The sequence below is a fragment of the Engraulis encrasicolus genome, chromosome 11 (assembly GCF_034702125.1).
Source record: "Engraulis encrasicolus isolate BLACKSEA-1 chromosome 11, IST_EnEncr_1.0, whole genome shotgun sequence".
Classification (NCBI taxonomy): Eukaryota; Metazoa; Chordata; class Actinopteri; order Clupeiformes; family Engraulidae; genus Engraulis; species Engraulis encrasicolus.
In genome coordinates, this window is record NC_085867.1 from 4,893,403 (window position 1) to 4,904,689 (window position 11,287).

General features: G+C 41.9%; 1 long non-coding RNA gene across 1 annotated transcript; it reads right to left on the reverse strand.

Annotated features, from left to right (window-relative positions):
• Positions 1-1,069: 1,069 nt before the first annotated feature.
• Positions 1,070-3,393, reverse strand: LOC134458737 (uncharacterized). The gene is made up of 4 exons (XR_010036613.1): positions 3,279-3,393; positions 2,016-2,085; positions 1,660-1,752; positions 1,070-1,214 (listed from the first exon to the last, which is right to left on the reverse strand). It is a non-coding gene; the product is annotated as an uncharacterized LOC134458737 (long non-coding RNA).
• Between the last annotated feature and the right edge of the window lie 7,894 nt (positions 3,394-11,287).

An 11,287-nucleotide genomic window follows, 5' to 3' on the forward strand; every position in this document is an offset into this window, starting at 1 on the left:
CTCGGAGTCGGATCACTAGGACATTGATATGCCCTATTATTAAATGCACACACGGTTCACCAGTGCTCCTCAACGTTTTCAAAACTAGTGCTGTGAGAAGGAGGGGACACCGCGACACACCTCTCTCTTCCTCTTAATAGATCTCTATTTGCGCGTATGCGCCCGAGAGAGGGAGTCATATTTACCTCTCCAATCGCAAAAGTTCACAGACAACGGTGTTTCGTTACCAACTTTTTAGTAGTAACTCGTTAGGCCTACACTACTTTTATCAGAAAAAAGTAGTTACATTACTGCAACCCAACACTGATAATTTACCTTTTAGGTACCCCTTGAATTGCCTATTTCTACCTTAAATTGTCAAAAACTCCGCACCGCGGATGGGGGGAAACCCCCCTTCCGCACCAACCCCCCCGCTTCGCTCCCTCAACCGCTACGCTATAATTTCATCCTAGCTAGAACCCTGTATAGAACAATTATATTTTCAAAGGGTAATGTTCAGATTACTGAGTTGCTGTTACTGTGGTACCAAATGCAATTTGAAAAAAGTGTAACCCCAGGGTAGGCTGATTATAGCCTCATAGGCTACATAGCATACCCATATGGAGTCATTGTATTTTCAGGACAGAAGTGTAATTGCCTCTCTGGTCTCTCTTGTAAAAAATCTGCCCCCCTGACCAATTTCATCCCAGCACCCTGCCAGATCCTGCTGTGTAGGCCTAAATTGAAACACAGTGAATGTGATAGACATAAATGTGTAATATTTTGTTTAGTCCTTTTACTGGGGGGAATTTGGAAAAGTGGCCCGAAGTGATTTTAATTGTAGGCCTACCCCTCTAGAATGTGTATTTGTGTGTGGAAAGAGTATATTCTCTGTATCTGTGTGTTAATAATGAAGCTGCGTCACAAAAACTGACTGTGCTCCTAAATTTTTATCTGTGCCCCTAAATTTTTTCACTTAGGGGCACAGGTGCTCCTATTGAAAAAGCTAAGCGTAGAGCCCGTAAGCATACAGCAATAAATTGGAAAAATATTGTAGGGGCTACTATGTTGACTCATGGTCTGTGTGTGTGTGTGTGTGTGTGTGTGTGTGTGTGTGTGTGTGTGTGTGTGTGTGTACACTCACATTGTGCTTTGCATGGGTTTGGTCACCTGGTCCGAGTCATCTGAGAGTTCGGTACACTGCTTCCCTCACCATCGCTGTCGCTGTCAGAAATCTGTCAAACACACAATATACAGTCTCAAGTTTGCCGTCCGTGTTAGCTGTAACTCATCCAAATACTGCTACTTTATACAGCAGGCACATATTTACTGACCAAGTTGCTCTCTATGACAAAAGTGCTATGGGCTACTGTGACAGGTAAACAAGAAACAACAGGTTAACAACACTTGGCGCTAATTAGTTCTCTACAACTACAAACCGCTGCTGTTCCCTTCCGTTTGGGATCCATATCACCAAACTATAGTTCTCTTGAACTTAACGGCATTGTTATAAGAATATGGCTATGACAGCCTTAAATAGCAGGTTAAAATATGGTCATTGACATTTTGGTGACAAGGTCATAACTCTGTATCGCAATGAGGTCCTAACAGAGGCTCTGCATGAAAGTGTTTTTAAAGATTAAAAGAAGTTTTTAAAAGTAACTATCCTTTGAAAAATACCTGCACAAAATCAACCAGAAAAGACATCTCAGATTTTACACTGCAGCGGCTTCGGAGTCAGAAGATGTGTGAGAACTGTGTAGCACTTTTCATCTGAAAATGAGAGCAGAAAATTGTACAGCAGTACTTAAATTTCACATTTACCAAAGTCTCTGTGTTATTATAACACTATCACAGTAACATATTTATCACAATTGCATACAATACAACAATAAAAAAAAAATCTAAAAAAACAAATGAAAGGAGGCAGAGGGCCTGTAAGTGGATGGCAATTAGACACATGATCACATAGACAATATGATACACACACACACACACACACACACACACACACACACACACACACACACACTTACCATCAGTCTGATCATCCAACTGTTCAATCAGAGTAGGAGCTTGGACAGATGTGGCCACAAGACCTGGGCCCTGACGAAGAGAGAAAAGAGAGAGAGGGGGAGAGCACGTTAGTTCCCAGTGCATTGAAGGTACTTTTAAAATCCCGTAGCCATAACTGGTGTTGATACCTTGGTAGTCGCCACACTTCACACGCAGCTGTTCTACTCTGCCACATAAAACTCAAACTTTGAATCTTCTTTTCAAACGTCATGGTATCGTCACCAATTACCATTGCCTACAAAATCTCGTGCGTGGCAGTTTTATCCCTCGAACAGCGTACATCTGGCACGTCGCACCCTCCATCTGAAACAACTGCCGGTATTTTCCCAACACACCGTCATACGAGGTCTACCGAGACAAAACACGACAGCGTTGACCAGTTGCCCAGATCTACCATATCCAACTACATACTGAAACAGTGAAAACCACGACACTTACATGGAACTACGGTTCAAAGCTTGTCTATTGACTGGCCACAACAACAACCAAGCCGAATGTGATTCGGAAATTCGTTTCTATCACCTTTCATCGAGCCAACACAAAACAGTGGGATACTGCTTGCTTTTACTGGTGCTATTCTTTATCATGTACGAGGGTGGCGGATGGTCTGATTTACATGATTTGACGCAGAACTGCTTACGTTTGAAGCGCTGAAGTTTAAAATCGCCTCTATGCTAGCTAGCCCTTGCCTTGCCCCCTCCGATACCTGTTACTAGCAGCATCCACTTTTGCCCCACTACCAGTACTAGCTCTACGTCAATCCATCCGTGGTGTTTCAGTATCCTTGCACAAATCCTGTCAGACTTTCTTTCTTTTATGTTCAGAAAATAGCTTTCAAACTTCACATCAGTAAAGTGCCGCCTGATTTATTCCACACCAGCTAATTATCAGTTACCATATTAGCAACCAATGTTAGCAAACCATCCAATATCACATTTCAAACCTTTAATTTTCCCAACACAACACGTTTTAACCATTAAGTTAGTCCACATGTGAATTAAAAGAAAATAAATATAATTTATAGTGCAAGCGTTAAAGATCAATAGCTAACTGAGTATCAATAACTAGCTAAATCTGTAGGCTAGCTTAATGTTCACAGAATCACTGAGGCTGTTCCAATGTTCGTACAGCAAAACTTGTGAAGCAGGGTTTGATTTTAACCATACATTAACGGTAACACACGTAATTGTTACGAAATTATACCAATAAAGTGAATTACTTACGCCAGCCTCTCTCGGTGTCTGAAGTCAAGTCGCCGCATCTTGCATTTCCAACGGTAGAAAAGGCGGGCGGAAGTCTGCTTTCAAATGTCCACAGTCACGCGATTGGACAGCCAAACGGCCGTTTTTTTCTTTTTTTTCTTTTTTTTTAATTTATTTTTTACCTTTATTTAACCAGGAAAATAAACCCGTTGAGATTAAGAACCTCTTTTACAAGGGTGTCCTGGCCAAGTGGCGGCTCAAGTTACAAAATTAAAATTACACAGTTGCATTAAAATAACAAATCAAGTAAAATAAAACGTCAATTGAAACAGTTACAGACAATAGACTCTGTCTCAAGTGATCTCATCTTGGAATTAAAATCGTTCAATGGAATCAGATCTGTTAGTTTCAAGTCCTTTTGCAGATTGTTCCATGAGGTAGGGGCTGAAAACACAAATGCCCTCTTCCCCAGTTCTGTGCGGAAGCAAGGGACAGAGAGTAACAAATGGCCTTTAGAGCGCAGACCATAAGACTCAATATTCCTCACTGTGATTAGGCTGCAGATGTAAGGTGGCAGTAGTCCGAGTATTGCCTTGTAAATAAATGTATACCAGTGAGTAAGTCTCCTGGTAGTCAGTGAAGACCATTTAACTCTGGCATAAAGTTCACAGTGATGAGTTTGGGCCCTACAGTTAGTGATGAACCTCAGGGCACCATGATACACAGAGTCAATCTTACTCAGACATTGGGATGAAGCATTCATGTACAGCAGGTCTGCATAGTCTAAAATGGATACAAATGTTGCAGAGACAAGGCGCTTCTTAACATGAAAGGAAAAACAAATTTTATTTCTAAATAAATCTTCCTCACAAGATTTTCAATGTGGGCTTTGAACGTCAAAGTATCATCAAGCAAAATACCCAGGTATTTATACAGACGTACCACCTCAATTTCAGTTCCCTCAAGGGTGAGTACTGAGGGGATGATTGATGGTACTTTCCTTGGCTTTGAGAACAACATTTGCTTAGTCTTATCAGCATTAAGAAGCAATTTTAACTGTAAAAATGTCTGTTGGATTACATCAAAAGCCTTCTGCAGTGATTCAATAGCATTAACGGCGGATGGCCCGAAGCAATAAATTATTGTGTCATCAGCATAAAAATGCATGTTCGCATCAGACACATTCCGACCCACATCATTTATGTACATGATAAATAAAAGGGGACCTAAAACCGATCCTTGTGGCACCCCCTTGTGGACACTGACAAATTCTGAGTACAAGTCATCGTGTTTGATACACTGGGACCTACCACTTAAATAATTTGTGAACCAAGAAACAACATGATCTGAGAGACCAAAGCTGGACAGCCTCTCTCTGAGAACTGTGTGGTCCACAGTGTCGAACGCCTTGGAAAGGTCAATGAAAAGTGCTGCACAGTACTGATTTTTGTCAAGGGCAACAAGTATGTCATTGACTACTTTTGTGGCAGCAGTGATAGTACTGTGCTTTTTCCTAAAACCTGACTGAAGCCTTGAAAGAAGGTTGTTTGTGTATAAAAAGTCTTTAAGTTGCTCGCATACCAGTGATTCCAGGATTTTTGATAGGACACACAAATTAGATATTGGCCTGTAGTTAGTTAAAACTGCTGGGTCGCCTCCTTTTAAAAGCGGAATAACAAAGGCCGACTTCCAGACTACGGGGAGTTCTTTGTTTTCAATTGATAAATTAAAAAGTGTTGTGATGGGCTGTGCAATAAAATCGGCTGACATTTTCAAAAAATAAGGTTCAATAAAATCTGGCCCAGGAGGTTTACTTTGATTCAAAGTTTTGAGTGCCTTGTGCACTTGCTGCACTGTGAAGGGCGCAAATATAAAAGGTTCTCTATGACATATTTCTGTGTTTATATTGTGAGGCACTGTAGTATTTCTTGTAGATTCAAACAATGACCCAGATGACACAAAATGCTTATTGAAACAATTTAATATTTCAGTCCTATTAGTCACTGGGGCTGAATCACTTAAAATATATGTAGGAAGAGCCTGAGGGGTTTTGTTCACGGATAGAGACTTGATCACTTTCCAAAATTTCTGTGGATTATTGAGATTTTCAGTAGTAACAGATAAGTAATACTCTGATTTTGCCTTTTTGATGAGAGAGGTGCATTTATTTCTTAATTGTCTAAAAATAGACCAATCACAGGCAGAGTCACTTTTTCTGGCTTTGGCCCATGCCTGATTTCGTTGATGAATGACATCAGACAATTCAGGAGAAAACCAGGGGTTTTCTCGCCCCTTTACCCTGAGTTTCCTTTTGGGAGCGTGTTTATTTACAATTCTCTCAAAATTATCTTTGAAAAAAGACCAAGCTAACTCAACATCTGGTAGCAAGTCGATATGTTCCCATGTGACCAAAGATAAATCATGATGAAAAGCCTGTATATTAAATTTCTTTAGGTTTCTCTTAAAAATGATACGTGGTTTACATTTAGGAAATTTTGTGTCTCTGCAGGCTACAACTGCACAATGATCACTCAGGTCATTGCAGAAAACTCCAACAGATGAAAATTTATGTGGGGAATTTGTTAAAATTAAGTCGATCAGAGTTGATTTTCCTGGACATTTTGTGTTTGGCCTAGTTGGTTGATTTATCAACTGGCTAAGATTGACAGAGTCACAGAAGGATTTAAATTCTTCAGAGGCTGTGTTTAACCAATCCCAGTTGAGATCTCCTGCCATTAAGATTTCATTATAATTTAACATGGACATAAGTTGTTGTAAGGATGCCAAAGCTTCCTTTGTAGCAGATGGAGGTCTGTAGCATCCAACAACAGTTAAAGAGAAGGATTGGGCTATTTCCACATTTAAGGCCAAAAACTCCATTTGTTTACTAATAGACTTTGACAAGACAATTGAAGCATCAAATCTTGATTTAAGATAGATGGCTACCCCACCACCCTTTTTAGGTCTGTCTGTGCGATATAGTTTGTATCCATCTATCCCAACATCATCATTTGTAATCCTTTTTGTGAGCCATGTTTCAGAGATGATCATTATGTCTGCATTTGTTGATTTAACCCAGATTTTAACCAAATCCATTTTATGTAGCAAACTCCTCACGTTAAGATGAATAACCTTGAGACCAGACAAAGATTTAAAATCTGCAGGGGTCTGGATATATTGTGCATCAGGTCCAGGGTTTGGGTGCACATTCCCAGATAAAAATAATAAAAGGATTATCATCAGTCTTTGTTTCACTCTACAGTTTGGACTAGCACATTTGGATGTTGAGGGCAGGCAGATATTTTTGCTAAGTAAACGAGTCAACTTGTGTAGAGAAAAAACACTTTGTAGTTTGAGTAAAACCCTGGAGACATCTGACCAGGAGTTCAAGTCCCATACAAAGTGACTATGTGGCTGATCATAAACAGTAGGTCTATTAGAATCAGTGCCACTGCGGCTGTCCTTAAAACACAAAACATCTTTATGTGAACTCATCCACTGAGTTTTGTTTGGACTTATGTCGCAGACTGCCAATAAACACATTAAAGCAATAAAAAGCACCATGTTCATATACCTTTGTACAACAGCTTCAGGTGGAAGTAGCAGGCTAATGCTAGCTAGCTCTGGCTCCAGGAAGCAGGCCCAAGCTAACTAGCTTAGGATCCAGGTGGATGCAGGCCCAAGCTAATGTGCTCAAAATCCAAGGTGGAGTTGTGGACCCAAGCCAGTTTGCCCAGGCTACAGAAGAAATTAGCGGGCCCAAGCCAGCTGGTGCAGGCTCCAGGTGGATGTAGCAGTCTCAAGCCAGCTAGCTCAGGTTCCAGGTGAAAACAGCAGGCCCAAGCCAGCTAGCCCAGGCTCCAGGTGGATGCAGCCAGCCCAGGCTCCAGGTGGATGCAGCTAGCCCAGGTTCCAGGTAAAAACAGCAGGCCCAAGCCATCTAGCCCAGGCTCCAGGTGGATGCAGCAGGCCCAAGTCAGCTAGCCCAGGCTCCAGGTGGATGCAGCTAGCCCAAGCTCCAGGTGGATGCAGCCAGCCCAGGCTCCAGGTGGATGCTGTAGGCCCAAGCTAGCTAGCCCGGGCTCCAGGTGGATGCAGCAGGCCCAGGTCAGCTAGCCCAGGCTCCAGGTGGATGCAGCTAACCCAGGCTCCAGATGGATGCAGCAGGCCCAAGCCAACTATCCCAGGCTCCAGGTGGATGCAGCAGGCCCAAGTCAGCTAGCCCAAGCTCCAGCAGCTAGCCCAAGCTCCAGGTGGATGCAGTAGGCCCAAGCTAGCTAGCCCAGGCTCCAGGTGGATGCAGCAAGCCGGGGGAATTTCACACTGGTGGATGTAGCCAACCCAAGTTACAAGCTAGTTAGCTCAGTTCCAGGGGGACTCAGAGAAGATGACAGTAATGTGTAAACTTGTTAGATGTCACTTAACTCATTAAAAGTCCAAGGTTCTGCTAGATCTTATAAGGTAGGTTTAGTAAACACCGAATGCAACTATGAGAAATTAGTAAAATCCATTTAAAAACGAGTTAATCCAGAGAGACACTCAGAGACCATTAGACATGCCGCCATCTTGGATTCCAATTTTAACTCCAAATCTCGATTTTCCCAACACACCGTCATACGAGGTCTACCGAGACAAAACACGACAGCGTTGACCAGTTGCCCAGATCTACCATATCCAACTACATACTGAAACAGTGAAAACCACGACACTTACATGGAACTACGGTTCAAAGCTTGTCTATTGACTGGCCACAACAACAACCAAGCCGAATGTGATTCGGAAATTCGTTTCTATCACCTTTCATCGAGCCAACACAAAACAGTGGGATACTGCTTGCTTTTACTGGTGCTATTCTTTATCATGTACGAGGGTGGCGGATGGTCTGATTTACATGATTTGACGCAGAACTGCTTACGTTTGAAGCGCTGAAGTTTAAAATCGCCTCTATGCTAGCTAGCCCTTGCCTTGCCCCCTCCGATACCTGTTACTAGCAGCATCCACTTTTGCCCCACTACCAGTACTAGCTCTACGTCAATCCATCCGTGGTGTTTCAGTATCCTTGCACAAATCCTGTCAGACTTTCTTTCTTTTATGTTCAGAAAATAGCTTTCAAACTTCACATCAGTAAAGTGCCGCCTGATTTATTCCACACCCGCTAATTATCAGTTACCATATTAGCAACCAATGTTAGCAAACCATCCAATATCACATTTCAAACCTTTAATTTTCCCAACACAACACGTTTTAACCATTAAGTTAGTCCACATGTGAATTAAAAGAAAATAAATATAATTTATAGTGCAAGCGTTAAAGATCAATAGCTAACTGAGTATCAATAACTAGCTAAATCTGTAGGCTAGCTTAATGTTCACAGAATCACTGAGGCTGTTCCAATGTTCGTACAGCAAAACTTGTGAAGCAGGGTTTGATTTTAACCATACATTAACGGTAACACACGTAATTGTTACGAAATTATACCAATAAAGTGAATTACTTACGCCAGCCTCTCTCGGTGTCTGAAGTCAAGTCGCCGCATCTTGCATTTCCAACGGTAGAAAAGGCGGGCGGAAGTCTGCTTTCAAATGTCCACAGTCACGCGATTGGACAGCCAAACGGCCGTTAGTTTCTCACTTGTTGTAGCACGACCCAGAAATGAATCTCTTAACTTCAGGTTTCACACATTCTGTGAAATCTTACACAAAAATGACACATAATCTGTCAATGCTGTGTACACATCCCAATGTGTTATTTTTTTTGACACATCTGTTTAGGCAGTCCCCATTGGGTAAATGTTCAGACGTCTAATGGACCTCATAGTTTGACGTCAAAATAGTATACCTATTTTGCACGTCATTTTTGGGTACAGAACTGGTCTTAGACGGACGGACGCGATATGGACAAGATATGAACGTCTATGTGACGTTCTATGTTTAGTGGGTGTGCTTTTGGAAATAATGGTCAAAATTCCTATAAACACACTATTTTCTTATTTTTTATTTTATTTTATTATTATTATTTCACCTTATGTTTTATCTTAAATAGCGTTATAAGACACAGTCATCTGTATGAACGGCTCTGCTGCGAGGGAAGCAACAGCGCCTCCCTAATACCCCCTGCTCGAGGGGGCCCCCCTTCCAATTGGTTTGCATCAGCGACAGTGTCAAGTCAAGTGCCGAAAGATAAGGCGCAACGACAGTTTAGTCAGAGTACCCCCACCTGGAGGGGGCCCCACTTTCAGTTGGTTGGCATCAAAGCGTCAAATTCAGCGCAAATACAAACTGTAGATGAAGTGACATAATCTCTCTCCGTGAACGTTGCACAGACGAGAGATTGTTCACTAACGCGCCGTTTCTCGACACGGAACTGTTTTGGATGTTGACAAATGCAAGAAGAAACGAATGAACAATGTGCAATGCATGACCAATATTTCAAATAACATGAGTGAGCACAAGTGAGCTGAGTAGCTAAAGTGTAGCACAATACAATAGTTCCTTCCTTGCTACTACGTGGATTAAAAGCTGGAACTTGGGACCTTATTGTGGAAACGTGTGGATTACAGTGAGAGGTCGGGATACATTCTGCGCTCAAGACAACGCAAGGTAAGGGGTAAGGGCACTGGGGTATTTGTAGTCTGTATGCTAATTGAAACCGAGTAACGCAGGTGGTTGTTTTTGGTCGCTACAGTAGGCTATTCGTGGCTACGTTTGATTTCATTTCTATTACCTGGTCCAGAAGAACACACCCCTTCTGGAATGATGCGGTGCGGTGATGTGCAGTTAGCCTTTGTTTAGGCAAGGCAAGTTTATTTACCGGTATATAGCGCATTTCATACACAGGTGCAACTCAATGTGCTTCACAAAGTGAACAAATGTAAATAAAAGGAAACAGGGAAGAAAGAAGGAAATGAATTAGAGTCAAAAAACATTTAAAACATTAAGATAAAACATAAGGTAAAAATAATAATAAAATAAAACATAAATAAACATAAAACCTTGAAAAACATACGCAGTCTTCAGATTCAACCATATCTCACTCATTTCGTGAAGTATTCACGAAAAAAATAGATTAATTTTCGTGGTGCATTCACGTTATTGCCCGCCTTTCGTAAAGTCTTCACGAAAATAATAGATTAATTTTCACGCTGCCTATTCACTTGAATTGCCCGACTGTTGCCTAGCGACCCACTAGTTTGATGCCCTTTCGGTAGCCTACCGTCACATAGTAATCAAACATTTCAGACAAGCAATTTAGGGTTAGGGTTAAGGTTAGGGTTAGGGTTATGGTTAGGTTTAGGCAGGGTGCGATTTGCTGGGGGGGATGGGGGGGATTATCCCCCCCTCTGGTTTTGATCTATGCTAGGAAAAAAAAAATCAAATTTCATGCTAACAACAAAATAAACGAAAATGTTGACATGCCAGATAAGTTGTGACAGTTTTCTATAGTTTAAATTGCACTCTCTTTTAAAATTGCCCGGCATGGCGGCAGCTTTGATGTTCACGAAGGTGCCGGGCCGGCAAATAGATACATTGTATTCAATAACAAAGTTGCGTTCTATGCGGAAATTAGCATTGCTAATGTACAACCGGCGAAAATGAAGCGCCAAATGAGTATTTCATCTTTTTTAAGTGGGCCTTCAAATAAAAAACAATCGACCCCCCCAACAACCGCATCTGCCCGCAGCACACCTGATGAGGAGGAAAATGCCCAGGAGTCCCGTATGCCTACAGAAGGTGGCGATGTTGATCTTGAAACGGACATCTCGCAAAATGCAGTTGGTGGCTGCCTGGACCTGGCTCGATTCACGAAGTGGCAAGAGGGTCGTGAGTGGCTTGCCGTTACAACTGATGGGTCAGTGAAATGTGCAGCTTGCGCTGAAGTGAAAGCTTTAGGCCCGAACACTGAAGAACGTCTTCATATTGACCCTGCTTTCGTAAAGGGCATTAAATCAAGCTCCGGAAAAAAGTTGAATGATAAAATTAACAAACATGGCAAATGCCATTCTAACGTCAAGTGCCTCGAAATTCTTGAAA